This window comes from Cupressus sempervirens, chromosome 3 (genome assembly GCF_028749045.1).
Source record: "Cupressus sempervirens isolate cs-2001-9-10 chromosome 3, ASM2874904v1, whole genome shotgun sequence".
Lineage (NCBI taxonomy): Eukaryota > Viridiplantae > Streptophyta > Pinopsida > Cupressales > Cupressaceae > Cupressus > Cupressus sempervirens.
In genome coordinates, this window is record NC_143120.1 from 458,966,892 (window position 1) to 458,986,708 (window position 19,817).

At 35.5% G+C, this 19,817-nt stretch overlaps 1 pseudogene; it reads left to right on the forward strand.

Moving 5' to 3' along the window:
* Positions 1 to 3,403: 3,403 nt before the first annotated feature.
* Positions 3,404 to 19,817, forward strand: part of LOC149567077 (uncharacterized) — a 36,906-nt pseudogene continuing 20,492 nt past the window's right edge.

The window sequence follows — 19,817 nt, forward strand, 5'->3', positions numbered from 1 at the left end:
ACCTTCCTACAGAATACTTATCTAGGGCTCCCACTTACTATTAAAGAGGTAAGTAATCAATTTTGGAATACTATTCTTAAAGATGTTGAAGAAGTTGATTGGGTGGAATGGTAAACTCTTGAGTTGTGCAGGGAAGCTCCAACTTCTGGCGTCCTCCCTACAGGTTATACCTGTTTACTTCCTTTCCCTATTCAAAATCACTCAGGCTATGACTAAGAAATTGGAGATAATCCAAAGAAACTTCCTGTGGTTGGGAGGGGTGGGGGGGACGAAAAGAACCAACTCAACTTGGTGAGTTGGGATACTGTGTGTAAACCTAAGAGTATACGTGGATGAGGAATTAAAAAGATTGTTGACTTTAATAATGCTCTCCTTATTAAAGTCAGATGGAAAATGGCAAAGGATGAGGCTAGTTGGTGTAAGATTTTCAAAACTAAGTATCTGGGGAATATGAAATATAGCTATTGTCTCTAGGAGAATGATCTACCTGTGGGGTCCAGGATGTGGGTTAATATCATAAGAAATAGAACTCTGCTTAGGGAAGGTGTGAGATGGTTGGTGGGAGAGGGTAGTCAAGTTAGATTCTAGGACGATACTTGGCTGGATGGTAAATCAATGGTCTGTTCAAAATTTGGTGTCCTAAAGGATTATCTCCAGCAAATGATGGGAAATAAGGTGATGGATTATATTGGGGCTAGAAGGAGGTGGAGGAAGATACATTTGCCTCTAGGATATCTGGATGGGGGGAGCCTAGTGGAGGATCTGGAGGAGCTTCTTAAAGGATACAAAATTCTTGGGGTGGCTCAGGAGGATATTTATATTTGGAAGGCAACTTCGTCAAGGGAATTCTCATTTGGTTAAGCCTATAGGATGATATTTGAGAATGATATGGCACCTAATTGTTGGCAGAAGATCTGAATTAGTCATTTGATTCTGAAATTCAACATCTTCTGGTGGGTCACTATGCATGGGAAGATTCTAATGATTGACAACCTTAGAAAAAGGGGCTTCCAAATACCTAATAGATGTTATAACTATAAAGAGGAGGAAGAAGTATTCCCCTCCTTTCCCTAGATTGTAGCTTTTCAAAAAAAAATTGGGGAAGGATTCTCCAAGATTTGGAGGTGGAGTGGGTTTTCCATAAGGGGATAGAACAATTTGTTGTGAATTGGCAGAGCCTATTCCACCACCCCCTTCTAGTCCAAATGTGGAACATGTTCCCCCCCATGTCTATTGGGGAATTTGGAAGGAGACAAATAATAGGGTCTTTAGAAATGAAGAAAGAAGTGAGGAGATTGTAACTAGATTAATTTTCAAGTTGATAGTGGGTAACATGCAAAATTGCAAGTGGCATAAACTATCGTCTCTCCCTACATTGGGTGAACAAAGGATAGCTAGGAAATAGAATCTTGAGGAAGGATTCATGGAGGTAGATAATTCAAAGCAATTGGCAAGAGCCAGGATGAGATGGTGCCCTCCAAAGGATAGTTGGGTTAAACTAAACATTGACAGAGTTACGAGCAGGGATGGGTCGGCTCGAGGGGGTATGGTAAGAGATAGCAATGGTAGAATATTGTTTTCTTGTGCGGTTAATTTAGGAAAGTCTTCAAATAATGTTTCAGAGGTTATGGCTCTCCTTTGGGGCTTGAAACTGACAATTGGAGTGGGATGGGAGAACATGATTATTGAAGGAGACTTGGAGGTTATCATAGACACAATGAAGGGTAATATGAAAATGGGTTTGGCGATCAAAAGGGTGATTGAAGAAGTGTGGCAGTTATTAATGATCCAGAAGCACTATGACTTGTAGCATATTTACCGGGAGGGGAATGCGGTGGCAAATGCGATGGTGATAACGGATCTGAGGATGTATGGCTTACGTTGTTGGAGAGAGATTGGGGCATTACCAAATTTGGTAATACCTTTGATGAATAAAGAAAACCACCCATGGTTGGGCCTACATGGAATGGTTATATTGATTATGGTGACAACTCAGTACTGAGTCAAATGATGGGGTCAAGTCATCATAGATAGATGGCAAGAAGTTATAGAAAGGGTACTCCCAATTATAAAGACGTGAGGTTTAAGAGGGAAAGAAAATTGAAGTACAATTCAAGTTTATTTTTTATGATTTTCCTTATAATGAATTTGTACTGGATGCCAAGTAATAATTCAAATTTCAAATGGCATCAGTTTCTTGTTGATGATGAGACAGAGTGGAAAAGGGGTAGTGGCAACTAGCACGTAGGAACAAGATTGAGAAATGACATGGGTATTCATGACATTAAAGGCATTTATGGATTTTATTTTGTGCAACTTCCTTTTTTGCATAAGTGTGACTGTGATTTCAAAGTTCGTCCCTGACCTAGAATTTTGAAGGGTGCGAGTAGTGTTGTGAAGAATACTAAAATGGGGGGAGACCTGCTACAAATTGAACTGTCAATAATTGAGGACAATGCTTGAAAACCCCTTACCTGGTACATGTTAAAGGAGGGGGTCTGGTCCCATTCATGGAGGCAATGAATGGTTATGAAGAGAGTTGTTTGCTTCAATTTGTGAATTCCTAGGAGGATAGAAGGGTGACAATGAATGGTATCATGTCCTAGGTGTTTGAGGAAGTTATTGCTTTGGTGACAAGCCTTGAGTTGAATGGTAGGAAATGACAAAAAGTGGCAAGGTTTGCAGACGAGGTTAGCCTGAGTTGCTTCTTTTAGGAGGGAGAGGAACCCATATGCCATTGTGTTGGGTTTCTAAGGGAAAAGCATCCGGAGCCCTAGAACGAGGTGTGTCTAGTGTTGATGAAATATCTCATTCTTGAAGGGAGGTATGGAGTGTGTTATTATTATCATTTTCCCCTCATAAACTATTTCATACATCATGATAGCATTTTCATTCCTTTCTTTTTGTTGCATGAGTTAGTTGACACAATTTCAAATGTGAAGGAAAAAATGAAAAAGGGTGTTAATTACACTATCCTTTACCAGGGTTTGATGTTCTAACTATACCATTTTTATTTGGCCCTATTACCACCTAGAATTATTGAGGTTGATATCCCTACTCTTCATAACCCCCACCCTAATCACGTCCCTCTAAGAAGTACTAGCCCTAGGGCCCCTACCCCCCAACCCTCTCCTAGTAGGTCCCCGAAGGAGAGAAAGAAGACCCCACCTAGGAAAAGGGTGAATTTGGAGAAAGGGAAGGAGAAGAACCTAGTGGATTCAGAAGATGAGGTTAGAGAGGGTAGAAGAAGGTCTAGGAGACTAGCAAAGATGAATACTAAACAAAAAATGACAACCATTGCCTCGTAGCAGGAGGATGAGTCAGATTATGATGAAACGCCCCACCCCCCAAGCAATGGATGAAATAGAAAATTTTGAATTACAGAGAGGGAAAGGAGGATAGTATGGATATAGAGGTGAAAGTTTTAGATTCCTCTGCTTCGAGTTCGAGAGGGGACGAAAAGGAGAGTAAGGAGGTGACTCACGTCTCTGTACCTCTTATGATGAATACAGTGGACTTCACACATGATCAATTCCTAGAGATGGTGGATAAGGCCCCCTCTCCTATGATGATATCCTCCCCAGCTCAGGTGATTCCTATAGGAAAAATTATTTCTAACTCTTTGATTTTGCAGGTAGACAATGTGGACATGGAGAAGGGAAAATCGGGAGCCAATCTAGAGGAAACTGTGGAGTCTCTAAATTTGAGGGTAAAGGAGCTGAGGGAGAAAACGTAGGTCTTGGAGGAAAGGTTCGGTCTATTGTCAAAGTTCACTATAAAGGGGACCCATGCAGTGGCTATTACCCTGCATTTGCTAAAGGATAACCACGATGAGGATCTGAACCAAGAGGACTCCAAGTTGTTGTTCAGGTTCTTGGCAGAAGACTGGGCGAATTTCCTTCTCAAAGGGAAAGCTGATGGAAAGCCTAATTAGTGCCTTGCTCCTTTTGGTTATGTATTTCTAATTTTTTTGGTGGATTTTAGACTTGGTTAGTTTTAAGGCAGTGTTGCCTTTGTTTAAAAACTCTTTACTTTTAAGCAGTGTGGTTACAGGTTATCTTAGTAGGATGCCTAGTAGTTTTTATGCTCTTTTGTATGTTGTTTTTGGTGTGTTAAGCTATGTTAGGGGGTGATCTTTTGTGTGGTTGGTAATCTGTAGGTAGTCTTCCAACTTGTTTTGTAAGGGCCAGTTTTAATGACAATCAATTTTATTATAAACTCATTTCTTTTTAGTTTATATATATATATATATATATATATATATATATATATATATATATATATATATATATATATATATATATATATATATATATATATATATATATATTTATTTATTTATTTATTTATTTATTTATTTATTCATTTATTTATTTATTTATTTATTTATTTAAATACATATTTTAAAACAATTTAAATTATATAATAAAGAGATCACATATATACATATGATAACTAAAATAGGTAAGTTTAAAAGATCATTAATGTGAATAACATTAAAAAGAATATAAATATATAATAAAATATATTTTAATAAAACTAAAAATAAAACTCATTTATATAACTTATTCAAAGGTTGTTCGGAATGATTATAAATGAAGAGAAATGGACATCTTTACAAAATCATCGATTATTTAGGATAGACAGTAATTTTAAGAAAAATGTGTAAGAAAAGGTAGGTTTTTTAAGTTATTTTTGTAAAGAGATAATGTGGCCCACATAGCTATGGTGGATTTTTATTTGGAAGAAGATGGACATTAGAATTAGCCATTCTTATTTTAGTTTTTCGAAATTGTGTACCATCATGCCGAGTACCATGTTTTAAAATAAGGTCAACCTTCTCTTTTTGACATGAACAAGGATTAAGTTAAATATTTTTAAATATGAATGATTTCTATTGGGTTCGACGATTTGGTGCAAGTGTCACATTAGATTGAGGAGAATAAAAAAAAAGGATTTTTTTAAATTCAGAACATAGTAAATAAACTGCCCTATCTTCTCCTCCAAATTGGCAAAGGATTTTTTTTAATTCAAAATAGAGTAAATAAATTGCCCTATCTTCTCCTCCAAATTGGCATCAGTAGAGAGAATTGTGACTAGTCAAAAAATCATAATTGTAATCATATATATATATATATATATATATATATATATATATATATATATATCTGTTACAATTAAATTTCAGCTTGATAAGAAGAAGAATTTCTAGGAAATGATTTATTTTTACTCATTTATTAAATAAGAAAAATATATGTTTTAATCAAAAGGAAGAACAAGCAATTCTTGGGTTTAAACAACATAAAATTTTGGTCACACCCTAGCTAGATCTATGATTTCTCCATCTATATTATTTGTTGTTTAATATTAAAATTTCTAAGATCCAAATATCTATTTAATTAAAAACAACAATTCAATTCATAGGCACCTAGGAAGACACAGAGAATATAGATCCTTTCAAATGAATTTACTACGTCCATGGGTTTTTAAGCCCTACCTTAAACTGATGCTAATAATCTAGACAATCTGTTGAAAACCATGCTAATCCAACCCCTCAAAGCTTCCAATAATTCTTTTGCTCCAATTCTAAAATTTTCTCCCCAAAATTGTGTGTGTAATAATGAACTGAGATCCTCTAATATAGAGCCCTAACTACTCTTTAGAGTTTCTTTCTCTAAAAATCCCTAAAATATAGTTATTTATTCACTTGGACTTTTCATGCATATTCAACTCACTTTAAAATTAAAATATTTTATTATTTTATTTCTCCCACTTTATTATTTAATGCTAGCATGTTAAAAATAATATTTAGTATTTTATTCAATAATGATAATTGAAGTGCATTATTTAAATACAACTCTAATTTAATCAATATTAATTAAATATTTATAATAAAATAATATTTAATCTTTAATAATTTAAATTACTTCAATTTAATTTTCTAATTTAGACTTTCAATTAAATCTTTTAAATTACAATATATATCCAAATAATTTCAATGAATTAAAAATCATCTTATTTTAATTTTTTCCTCTTTAAATCAAATAGTATTTAATAATTCAAATATCATGTGATTAATCTAAAAATCATAAATAATTATCTTACCAAGTGATTCACCAAGTCAAAACCTCATGAAACGCATAAGAAAAACCAAGCAAAGTAAAAGTCAATAACATACACAAAGAAAGACACAAGTTTAAAAAGGGTAGACAGTCAGATATGATTCCTCCTTCTGAGGACAAGTATTTAGGCTATGACTGGGATTAGATCTGATCATTATCTTCCCATTCTTGCCATTGAATTATTGTAATAGGGCATGCTCATCTTGGCAATTTAGGGAAGTCGATGCCCAATACTTGCAACCTGCATAAAAGATGAGCATGTATGTATGCATATATATCTAAGCTAAATAGGTAATGGCGAGGAGTGGTACATCATGTAAATCTAGGCTAACAAGTGACTATGAATGCCTCCCTCAACCACATCAGACATGTTAGAAAAAAAGTAAAAATAGACACGCACACCATACTCATGAAAGTATGGGGCAAGTACCATAATAAATCACAAGTACAAATCATTGCATTTTCAAATATAATAACTCGCCACCATGAAAGAAATCACATTTACTAACTAAGAGAAATTAAAGCATCATCAATACAAAAGTAACCATATTCATCATGTGACACATGAAATGTAATCAACTAGGTAATCGTCACTTCATCAAACACACACGCGTGCACATGCGTGCACACACACACACACACACACACACATGTCAGACAAAAATGTAAAAACATGCACACAGACCATACACATGCAAGTATGGGGTAAGTACCATAATAAATCACAAGTACAAATTATCACATTTTCAGATACAACAACCCATCACCATGAAATCAATCACATTTACTAAGAGAAATTAAAGCACCGTCAATATAAAAGTAATCATATTCATCATTTGACACATGAAATCTAAACACTAGGTAATCATCACTAATATATATTTAATCCAAGTCATGAAACAATTTCATACAACTAGAAATCCAATATCTATGAAACTACCACATGCAGTAAATAGGTCTAAAAGAGTTCAACACACAGAACATAAAATAAAACTATAGGTGCATATTAGAAGGAAGCTAAAATTGTCCAATAGTGAAAGAAAATGATAAAATTTGGGCACGGTATATCTATACGTCAACTATAAACAATTATTTCCCAAGTTAATGGGAATAGAATCAAACCATTCAACTATGGTATGCCAAAGAAATTATGGTGGGTTGGTCTTAACCATAGGCACCCTAATTTAACTATAAGAATAACTAAAAGAGTGGATAGTGATGGAGCACTTGTGATGTGACCTATTGTGTTGTCATATTATGACAACTTAGAAAGTGTATATAATTTGACCCATTCTAGATCTAGTAGAATTTAGAATTGTGATGAGACTTGTCTTCAAGATGGTAGGAATTGTGGAATGTAAGTAATTATTAAATTGGAAAAATATGTGCCCTGCTTAATATAAAAAGTAGAGAGTGGGTCACACTTTAGTTGGTGTTAGTACAACTAAAATGACTATTCCCAAATTTTACTTATTCAAAGAAAAAAGGTACATCAGAAGATAAATTGAAATTTGTGAGGGTGGTGCATGCATGACATGTCAAGATAATGCATGGATGATAAAGGAATTTTTTCTTAATTGGATACAATATTTTGAAACATATATTATTGGAGGGGTTTCACCCATTAATAGGGTGCTTCTTATCTTCAATGGTAATGGTAGCCATGTGGGGTTCAAAACAATAGAAGAAGCCAAACATTGAGGAATTGACTTGACAACATTACCTTCTCACATGATCCATAGATTGCAATCATTGGATATTAGTGTTTACTTTCCTTTTAAAATTTTCTTCAATGAAAAAAGTACATGGGTGTTATATAACCCACACATTAAAATTGGCCAAGAAGAATTAACAACTCTTAAAAATTATGCATTCAAGAAATAAATGATAAGAGGGAACATTATGAGTGGGTTCCACAGGAATGAAATTTCTCCACTAAATAGTTCTATACTATAGAATTGTATGGGAAAAAGTGAGGCATTTCATGTTGAAGAAGAAATACAAACTAGTAGAACAGAGGTAGATGTATTCACATTGGAGAGTAAACTAGAACACATTATATTATATGCTTTCATGAATTTCACAAGGTACGTTGATGAAGCGATGGATAATTTTGTGCAAACTTACCCATTAAATAAAGACAATGTAGTTGTTTTAGATAGAGGTATTAAAACCACACCATTTGAAGGTGTCACTGATCCACCATAGACCACTGAATTAGATAACCCTATCAAGTGTAAGGTATTGAGAATGAAAGTATGGAATACACGTGAGTATGTATAATTCTTGCAACACAAGCTATCCAAATAGAGTGGGTTGTAGAAGCAACTAATAATTTAGGAGCACATACAAATTTCAAGACTAGGGAGGTCGCCCTTTCAATCCAAAGCCCTCTTGAAATTAATCTTGCAGATGTAATCCATTTCTCCACCAACATGACAAATTAGGATGATGAGAATGTTGTAGATTTTGAATAAGGAAATGATATAAGTGATGAAGAAGTTGACTAGGTGGCATGCACCCAGCAAGATAGGTAAAATGTTTCAACATCAACAAGCCAAATCTTGAGAGTTCTAGTGCAATTGATGACTCCTTTATCATGGGGAGGTTGAACACGAGTGCTTCTCTTGAGTAGATAGTAAAAAAAAAATTATGTATAATGACTACATTAAATTTCTCAATGTTGAAGAGGTAGAAAGGAAGATGAATGAATAGTTAAAAAGACACAAGAAGCAACAAATGATGGACAAGAATGTAGAACATAAAGAAAACCAAACAAAAAGGGAAGCATTGAGAGAAAATAAAAGTTGAAAGAAAAATATAAGAAGATGACGAGAAGAAAAAAAGAAGTTAAATAGGAGAAAAAGGTTAAATGAGAATGAAAGGCAACTACAAAGATGGAAAAACAAGAAAAGCAAGTTAAATAGAGGAGGTTGGACATAATAGTGGCATGAGGAATTCATTATTCACCCTTTCCCAATGAAAATTTGAAACATGTGAACATGCCCATATGACTAAACATTTGCAATTAGGTACATTGCTATTTTAAATTTGGATTTTCTTAATAATTATGTGTGTCTGTGTCTACACATGCGCGCACGCACACACACACACACACACACACACACACACACACAAACATGTACATGACATAATAGTGACATGAGGAATTCATTATTTACCCTTTCCCAATGAAAATTTGAAACATGTGAACATGCCCATATGACTAAACATTTGCAATTAGGTACATTGCTATTGTGAATTTGGGTTTTCTTAATAATTATGTGTGTATGTGTCTACACACACACACACACACACATACACAAGTACATGTGTGCATGTATAATTATGTATACAGACACATTATTATGTTTATGAATACATAATTTTGTATTACTCACATCAAAATGTTGTACCCATGTGTGCATAATTACAAATATGTTTTTCTTAGCTTTGCAACTATGTGCTCTACTTTACAACCTCCAGGTAATGTTACACCCATTAATAATGCTTCCTTTCTTGTATGTACATTGACGACATTAAATAATGATTGTCTCAATGTTTTCCATTTCTTTTAAATTATTATTATTTTGCAAAATTATTGAGGGCTTTAGTTTCTTGTTCAATAATTATCAAGTTTTATATCATTATCCTCATGTAGGTAAACTGATATTTATGTCACAAGGTAAAGGTATGGGTAAAGGTAGAGGTAGAGGTAGAAAGGGTATGACATTAAAAAAAAGGCAAATTACCAAAGTGAATGAGGTAGGAGGAAGAGGTAGAGGTAGAAGTAGAGTTAGAATGACTCATGCAATACACTTCATAGATCCATTTGATAGAATCCCTAATGAAGAATTTAATATTATTTATTAGAGACAAGAAACAAACATTTTGTGTGACAATGAGCCTAGTGAGGAGGCAAAGCTCATTGTTAAAAATGTTGAACCCATTAGTCAATCAAATCCAAGAGAAAACCAAGGAATTTCTTATGTAGAAGAGAAGGGGATTTAAATCAAAGATACAACAATCAAAATTTTTTTCCCCAATACTAGTTTTAGGTCATGGATAACAAGGGTGACAAAAACCATCATTTGAAGACCACATACTATTTTATCTGAAGAGGAGGAGGCTAAAATTGTCCAACAATTAAAGGAAATGGTAGAAATTGGGCACAATATAATTATACGTCAACTATATAAACAATTATTTCCCAAGTTAATGGGAATAGAATGAAACCATTCAACTATGGTATGCCATAGAAATTATGGTGGGTTGGTCTTAATTATAGGCACCCTAATTTAACTATGAGAATAATAAAAGGAGTTGGCAATGATTGAGAAATTGTGCTATGACCTTCTATTGTGTTATCATTCTATGACAACTTGGAAAATTTCTCTAATTTGAACCACTCTAGATCTAGTAGAATTTAGAATTGTGATAGGTCTAGTGTTCAAGATGATAGGAATTGTGGAATGAGAGTGACTGTTGGATTGGGGCAAATATATTTACCCCACTTAATATCAAATAGTAGAGAGTGGATCACACTATAGTTGGTGTTAGTGCAGCTAGAATAACTATTCCCAAGTTTTACTTATTCAAAGCAAAAATGTACATCAAAAAATACTTTGCGAATTGTGAGGGTGCTATTAGTGCAGCTAGAATAACTATTCCCAAGTTTTACTTATTCAAAGCAAAAATGTACATCAAAAAATACATTGTGAATTGTGAGGGTGCTGCATGCATTACATGTCAAGAGAATGCATGGATGATAGAAGAATTATTTCTTAGTTGATTTTTTTTTTTTGAAATATTCATTATTGGAGGGATTTCACCCACTAATAGGGTTCTTTTTATCTTCAATGGTTATGCCATGTGGGGTTCAAAAGAATAGAAGAAGCCAAAAACTGAGGAATTGACTTGATAACACTACCTTCTCATATGAACCATAGGCTATAACTATTATATGTTGGTTTTTACCCTCCTTTTACAATTTAATTAAAAATACAAAGAAGTACATGGATGTTAAATAACCCACATATTAAAATTGGCCAAGAAGAATTCCGTGAAAAATCCCTTCGTGGAGGCATTTTATCTATATTATCTCAATTACAATTGCAAATTCTTGACTAACCAAAGATTTTCAATACTCACATGGAAATGCAATTTGAAATTCTAAATATTTTTGCACTCTAAAAATTCTGCGTTGCTTGGTACTCAATAATGAGAGGAATCATAAATTTTATCGAAATTGGCTTCACACGAACTTGCATTGATCAAAATTAATGTTATAATAGTCATATTTCAAGTCGCACTACAAAATTTGAAACCTAACCATTGATTTATGCCAAATCAAACACTTCCTTCTCAAACTTTAAAAAGTTGTATTACGTTTTTTAGAAGTCGGACATGTGTCAATGTGTTGCTTCCCCATTTTGGTTAAAGTTCGATCATAATTTGATCGACGATCCTGAGTGATTCCAACTATTACTACCTTCACTTAAAAGACATCAAGCCCACTAATCCAACTTAGCATCCACCTTTTCTTACATGTTGTACCTTTGGCAAATTAGAACAAAACATTTTGCATATTATCCAACTTAGCATTGTTTGGAAACTCATGATATAGCTGACCCCACCAAGTCCATGTGTCACAACCTTGCATCCCAGCTTTGTTTAAACCTTGAACAACTTCAAAATGTGGGGATACACCCATTGTTGATCTTAACATGATCAAAAATCAATGAAATAAACTCTCCAAGGGTTAGGAGTTTTCATCTGAGCTCATTAAGGTTTTAAATGTCTGACATGGCGATCGCATTGATCACACAGTCGAAGCTTATCAAAAGATAGCAACATTTTATAGTGCGACCTGGCAAAGCAGTGAAGTTTCTCTGGTTGTTGAGTTGCATTAGTGAAGTGCTCAACTACCTTTTAGCCCTCAACTGAGAAAAATAGTCAGTAAAGCCTCAGTTGCGCGATCACTTGAACGAGAAAAGTATAATGAATCGTCATAGTGACTGGGGAACCTTCACAAAAGTATAATGAGCTAGTTAATCTCAAACTAATGATTTTGAATTAATGGAGAACTTGATTTTCAAAAGGGTAGAGGATACTCCAAATGAAGAGGCAATAGAATTAAATGTTGAAACAACCACTCTTACCTTAGCCACTGGTAGGAAAGAGAAAAGATTTATACAAGAGCTACATGAGAAATATGAACAAGTCCAACATTATATCTTTATGTTGACCATTGACTACCTCTATTCACAGCTTCGTAATTTATTTCTTTCATTAGTTCTTTGATCCTATGAAATCGTGACCTGTCTCATTTTATCTTATATCATTGCATCGTAGCCTTTTATGATTTCACACCTTTGACTATTGTGACCTTGTGCTCATGTTAAATTGAACATTTGCACCATCACTGTAGTTATAAGTCTAATATTTTATTTCCTTGCGATGATGTGAAGCCACCATTTGCCCTTGTCACCCTTTCACAACCTAAAATTGAGTGTGACATAAAATGCCCGTGACCCTACGAATGCCAAGAACTTGATTGCTAGTGTTTCCATCGCAACTTAAAGTCTTAACCTTACTATTAACCATACGATGATGAGGTCCATATGTATCACTGCTTCGCAACCTTAACCATGATTAGCCTTTGACTCCATGTGATAGTGCAAACAAAAGGGATCATCGCTTCGTAACTTTGACCTAGGGTAACCCTTAATCCTCTGCGATGATGTGAAACATTGAATTTGACTAAGGATGTTGACCTTCACAACTTCACAACTTAAATCACTAAAGCTTTTCGATAGAGTGGTGTCGATTCAATTGATCTACTTTCATTCAACAAAGAAATCCTTCAATCTTGACCCTTGTGATGATACGATGAAGGATTATGAATTGGGGCCCACTGAGACACATGTTCACTCATTGCATCCTCGCAGCTAGAAAATAGGGTTTAGCATTTAACCCTACGACCCAAGTGTTTCACTGCTTCACAACTCTGACCATGATTCACTCTAAACCTCCTACGATCATGCGAACAAAAAATCTTTGCAATTTCGCTACTTGAGTAGTTAACCCACCTTCAAACCCTATGAATGAGCGATGAAGGACTTGGTGACCTCGCTGCCTTGACTTTGGGTTAATCCTGACCACATGCAATAGTGCAATCAAGAGTATTTTGCAGCATCACCACTCTGATAATGGTTTAACATTAATCACTTGCAATGATGCAACCAAAGGCTTCACCACTTCGTAGTCTAAACTTTAGTTAGCTCTTAACTATGTGTGATCATGTGAAAGCATTGGATTTGACTAGGATGTTGACTTTTGCATGGTTGCAACTTAAACTTTTGAAGCTCATTGATGGAGTTAAATCGATCTGACTGATCTACTTTCATTCGATAGAAAAAATCCTTTGAAACTGACTTTTGTGACGATGAGATGAAGAGAACTAGAATGCACCTAGCCCACCAGACATGTGTCCCCTTGTCAAATGCTCATGACCTTAACTCTGGTTCCATCTTTTAACCCTACGAACATGTGCACAATAGACCTTTGCCACTTTGTAGCTCTAACCATAGTTTTCCCTCAAATACCTACAACCATGAGAAGCATATTTAACTTAAACTATTGTGATATGATCGCAACCTCGCAACCATTAACTAGATGTTATTCCTTTGTCTTGTGAAGTTGTGTTGACTGCTAAGAAGACCGCGTCACACCCTCACTACCCTTCACGTGGTTAAGGAATGACTGCTTGTGATCATGCGAGAACAAGCATGAATTGCAAGATCGCAACTTGGATCAACATAAGCATATAACATGAAATATAAAGGACTAAAGACCTAGGAATATAAAATATATGCTAAGGTTTTTTCGTATCCCTTTCAAGCTACATGGAAAAAGATGTTTGTGTTGCCATGATTTCAATCTCCCTATATTTTTCAAACTTCTTGAATTAGGGTTGAGTCAATGTGATATCATGTTTGTGTCTAGATTTCCCTTAAGGAACTTCGCCTCTCATCTATCCCTTTGTGTGCACCTACGTGGGCATTCAAAACAATCTAATGCATTCATTCATATTAGGTGATTAGAAAAGGGAGAGTAAGTCTATGCATTTCCTAGATGAGAGGGAAGTTGTTCTGAAACCCTAATGCTTTGATCAAGTGTTCATGGTAAAGACAGGTTTAATTGGAGAAAGATCACATGAGCAAAAATGGATATGGAAACAAGAAGAGAATAGCCAAAGGAAATAAGTTCATCTCTAAGGATGAAAGGAATGAAACCAAGCTCACTAGAATCAAGCACGAGGTTGTGGAAACAAGTTGAATTGAGTACAATCTGATCAAATGCAAAGGAGGTGGTAGAAGCTTTCAGAAATGCTCAATCTACTTAATAATGGTGAATACCCTAGTCAAAGGTGGTAGGAATGAAAGTTAAAATTGAATCAATAATGTTGAATACATCTAGAGGTCCATGTCACTAGTTGAAAAGTCAATTTCCCTTAGAGATGGTTAAGTCTAGACCGTCAGATGAGGATCAGATCAATGTTTTTTGCAAAATCATAGCCTATATTTCATATAATAAAAGATAAGTCATGAAGCTGCAAAAGAGATTATTTGCATGATCACAGAGTTAACAGATGAGTTAAAATTTTAAGTTGCGATGAAAGGAAACTATTAACCTCAAATGGTCATCACACCCTCATAGGTTAACTATCAATTTGAAGTTGTCATAGTGCAAACAAGGTTAGCCTGAAGTCAATGATCGAATGAATGAAGTAATCGAAGGAAGCAATATCTGGTTGTTTTGATAAAGTGAAATTAATAAAGGTTGCGAAGGAGCGAAAGCAAGGAATCGCTTGATCGCAAGCGTGGCTGGCAATTTAAGGATGACAGTTGTGAAGCTGTAAAATGCCATAGATGACTACTAAGTGCATGTTCACAACATTAAGTGCCAGGTCAATATGAGCAGCTCCGAAGGCACAAAAAATCATTGATCGCATGATCACAACTCAATGCTAACCAATGGAAATCTAAGTTGTGATGGTGCGCAGAAGAGCAGGTGGACCCACATTGCAAAATGAAACAAAGAGTTAAGATCTTCAAGTCTCATTTGTTGGATATTAAGAGATCAACACTTGTCACAAGCTCATAGGTGATTAAAGATAACCCAAAGTAACATGACAAAGCTGTGAAAGTTGTTCGCAAGGTCGCGGGCAATTTAAGTCAACCTTGGGTTAAGATTGCAAAGTAGCAAAAACAAAGGAATCGCATGGTCATTGGTAGTTAAGGAGAAACCAAAGTTAATGTTGCAAAGCGACGAAAAGTCATCGATCACATGGTCATAAAAGGTTAGTCATAACTCAGAGTTAAAGCAACAAAAGAGCGAAAACAAAAAAATCTCATGTTCGTAAGGGATTAAAGATGACTTGAGGTTAGTGTCATGACAGAGCAAAAAATATGTGTTCTCATGATCTCAAAGGGTTGAGAATAACCTATGGTTAAGGTTGCGATACAACAAAAAGCTAAAGGTTGCATCTTCGATGGTAGTTTATGTCAACCTTGGGTTAAGGTTGCGAACAAGCAAAAATCAATTGATCGCATCGTCATAGGGGCAGTTGAAGGTAGTCTGAATGATAGTTGTGAAGTTGTGAAATTCAATCATTATATCATCACATCTAGTGAAGATATTGAATGAATGATAGTTGTGAAGCTATGAAAGCCAATCATTGCATCATCGTGTCCAATGAAGATATCGAATGAATGATAGTTGCGAAGAAGCAAAAAAGGAAAAAGTAAAAAAGGTTTTAATATTTTAATCATGAATTGTTGATAGAAGATCGATCATAGAGATTTAAACCTGCAATGATCGTTGGGATATGAAATACAATTTTTGGTGCCAAGATGACTGATACAGATCAAAGAGGAATATGAATCATTTTATAGGGTTTCTAACCATTTCTTCTTTCTTTCTTTCTCTGATGTATTGAATTCCAATCGATGACTATTGGATTTTTAAGCGATTCAAGTGCTTTGTTAATGTATCTAATGAATATGTAACTGGACAAGAACCCTAAGAGGGGGCCTATGTATGTAATTTTCTAAGTTAATAGAAGGGATCAACAAGTTTCATGCATTTTATCCACCTGTAGCAGAGACTATTGAGTGAGAATCGAGAGGTGGGTGGAATGAAGGATTAAATTGATGTCTATAACTAGGTAATGTGATGTTATAATTCCACTTGGAACTAGCATGCCTAAGTTTCTTTCATTGTCTCCTTCGGCTGAGCTAACATGCATATAGATCAGTCTTTTTGGAAATGTAGGACTAGTCATAAATATAATATATGTACAAAAAATCTAAGAAATAACACTTCTAACCTCATGTATTTTCTAAGATCATATATAACTTGTTTAATATTGTTGTCAAATTGGTGTGGGAGGGATAGAGGTGGTGTTAGGAAAAAGGTGTCTCAACCTTGTATAATTCCTATTCTTATTATTATTTGTTTTGTAAAATATATTTTTGCAAATAATATGTAAATTTGAGTGTACATGTCTAGTTGGCATGTTGATCACTTACATGTGTCGGCATCTTGAAGTGTGTGAAGGAGATCATGGCTGAAATGGTTATGACGGATTCCTATGACGCGTAAGAGCTATTTAAGGAATGAGCTATGACAGTTGTAAGAGCATCTTATGACATGATGCCTATTTGGGCGCCCAAGAATGAGTGGTTGGTGTGTGTAAGAGAATATGCCAAAAATAGGTTGGTATGACAGATTCCCTTACACTTCTCTTGTGACCGCTATTTTTGGCGGATTCTATGACAAGCTGTCATTATCTATTCAAGGGATGGACGCCCTTTTCTTGGTATTGGATGTACATGTGGCATTGTGCATGTTTCTTGGTGGTTGAGCCATGAAAAATGCCCAACTCCATTATGGGCATTTTGTTGGGTCTTAAGATGTTCATGAAATGAGTATTGCATGTTGTAATGCAATAGTGTGATAGATGAAAGTTTGCAGGTACTAAGGTGTTGTTGGAGTCTTCTATTATTGCTATTGAACTTGCATTGCAAGTGTATTTAATCTTGTGTTGAAGATAATACATTGTGCAGGTTCTGGAGGGGTGGGGTTGTTTTACCGAAAGGTTTTTCCCCATCGGCAAATCTTTGTGTTATGTGTTCTTTCGCTATCTAATTTATGTATGCATGGTTGGCTGCAATAATTTTGTTTACATGATATTGAATATGTAAGTGTAGAAGATTTTAAAAGGATTTGCACCATACTTTCCTTATGAGATTAGTGTAAAAAGTTGTTTCCGCACCTGAGTTTCCTTACAAGTGGTATCAGAGCTTGATCAACTTTTGATCCTAGTTGTTGGGTAGGGTTTTTTGAGCTAATCTCAAGTTGAGTGGGAGTCTTGTGCAGAGCATCCTGAATCTTATTGCAGATTGAGATGGTGAGTTCATCATATGGAAGAATGGAGGTGGAGAAATTTAATGGCACTAATTTCAAGTTGTGGAAACTCAAGATGGAAGAAATGTTGGAATATTGTGACCTATGGGAAGCGACTACAAGCGCTACAAGACCAGCAACTATAACTCAAGTAGATTGGGATATCAAAGATCGTAAAGCTAAGGGTCTCATAAGACTCTATTTAACCGATGCAGTCCTTATGAATGTTCTAGATGAGAAAACCGCATATAGTTTGTGGGAGAGACTTGGGGCCGTGTATCAGGCCAAATCTTTGGTGAACAAGTTATTCCTGAGGAAGAAGTTGTATTCTCTGTGAATGGAGGAAGGTGGATCCTTAATGGATCATTTAAATGCATTTAATCTGCTGGTTGCACAGTTGACATCTGTTGGTGTCAAGTTAGAGGAGGAGGATCGTTGCTACACACTTTTGTGTTCTTTACCAGATTCATGGGACCATCTTGTGATGGCTCTCAGAAGCACATTAGTCACCTTCAAAATGGATGATGTGGTGTCTTCGTTGCTATCAGAGGAGATGCGGAGAAAGGCTTCCATTTTAGAAAAAGAAGCCCTTGTTATTCGTGGGAGATCCACGGAAAGAGGAAAGAAAAATGACAATAAGTTTGACAATAAGGGTAGATCCAAATCCTGTGGGAAGTCAAAGACTTCCAATAAGTCCAAGGAAAAATGTTGGAACTGTGAAAAGACTGGGTACTTCCGTAAAGACTATAAAGAGCCTAAGAAGAAGAAGAAAGCCTTAAATTCTGGTTCTGAAAAATCTCAAGAAGGTGGCGATGCATTCATTGTAGCTTTGGCAGCCCATGCATCTGATGATGTGCGGTTGGTTGACTCGGGTGCATCTTTTCACATGACCTCTCATCGAAACTGGTTTTCAAGATATGAAGAGTTCGATGGTGGAAAGGTGTACTTGGGTGATGATTCTCACCTAAAGATAGTTGGACGCGGAAGGGTCACTATCAAATTTCCTGATGGACGAGTAAAGGGAATCAATGGAGTTATGCACATTCCAGGCTTGGCACGAAACCTATTATCTGTAAGTATGCTGAACGATGTAGGTGTGCAAGTTGTTTTTTGAAAGATGGATGTAAGATGATTAGAGGATCGATTGTGCTTGCTACGGGTACTAGGAGAGGTACTTTGTTTCAGCTAGATGCATGTATTCCTCTATGTAATAGTTCTTCATCCTCACCATCTAAATGAGCAGTGAAGAATTCTGTAGTTATTGGTTCCGATGGCAATGCGAACACTTTGGAAGGTAAGCTTCCTATAGAAAAGACAATGTTGTGGCATATGAGACTTGGCCACATTGGTGAGAAGGGTCTCAGAACCCTGAAAAAGAAAAATCTCGTCGAGGGGTTAAATGATTGCAATCTTGAGTTTGACTTCTATAAACACTATGTATATGGTAAACAAAATTGTGTTCAGTTTTACTCTAGTTCTCACAAATCTTCTAATGTTTTGGATCTTATTCATTCTGATGTATTTGGTCCTGTAAAAGTTCCTTCGATCTCCAAGTCTGTATTTTTTGTATCTTTCATGGATGATTACAGTAGAAGGACATGGATTTATTTCCTTAAAATTAAGACACGAGTCTTTAGTCGATTCAAGGAATTTAAAGCCCTTGTAGAGAATCAGACTAGTAAGAAGATTAAGTGTGTGAGAACTGACAATGGTGGTGAGTTTTGCTCAGCAGAGTTTGAACAGTTCTATAAAGAACAAGGTATCGAGAGGCATAAGACAACTTATTATACCCCGGAGCAAAATGGAGTTGCAGAGAGAATGAACAGGACACTGATGGAGAAGTCTAGGAGTATGCTTAGTGGAGCTAGTTTAGAACAAAGGTTTTGGGCCGAAGTTGTGGCCACTGCTTGCTATCTGGTTAACAGATCTCCTACATCATCTCTTGTTGGTAAGACACCTATGGAGGTGTGGTCTGGTAAGAAGCCTTCAATTAGACATCTTCGTATTTTTGGTTGTGAAGCTTATGCATATGTTCCAAAGGAGAAAAGATCTAAGTTGGAAAACAAAGCTGTTAAATATATTTTCATCGGGTACAGTGCTGGTGTGAAAGGATACAAGCTTTGGGATCCTGTGACTAGTAAGGTGTTGTATAGCAGAAATGTTATTTTTAGAGAGCTAACATCTTCTCCTATTGTGCTACAACTAGATGAAAAAGAAAAGAAA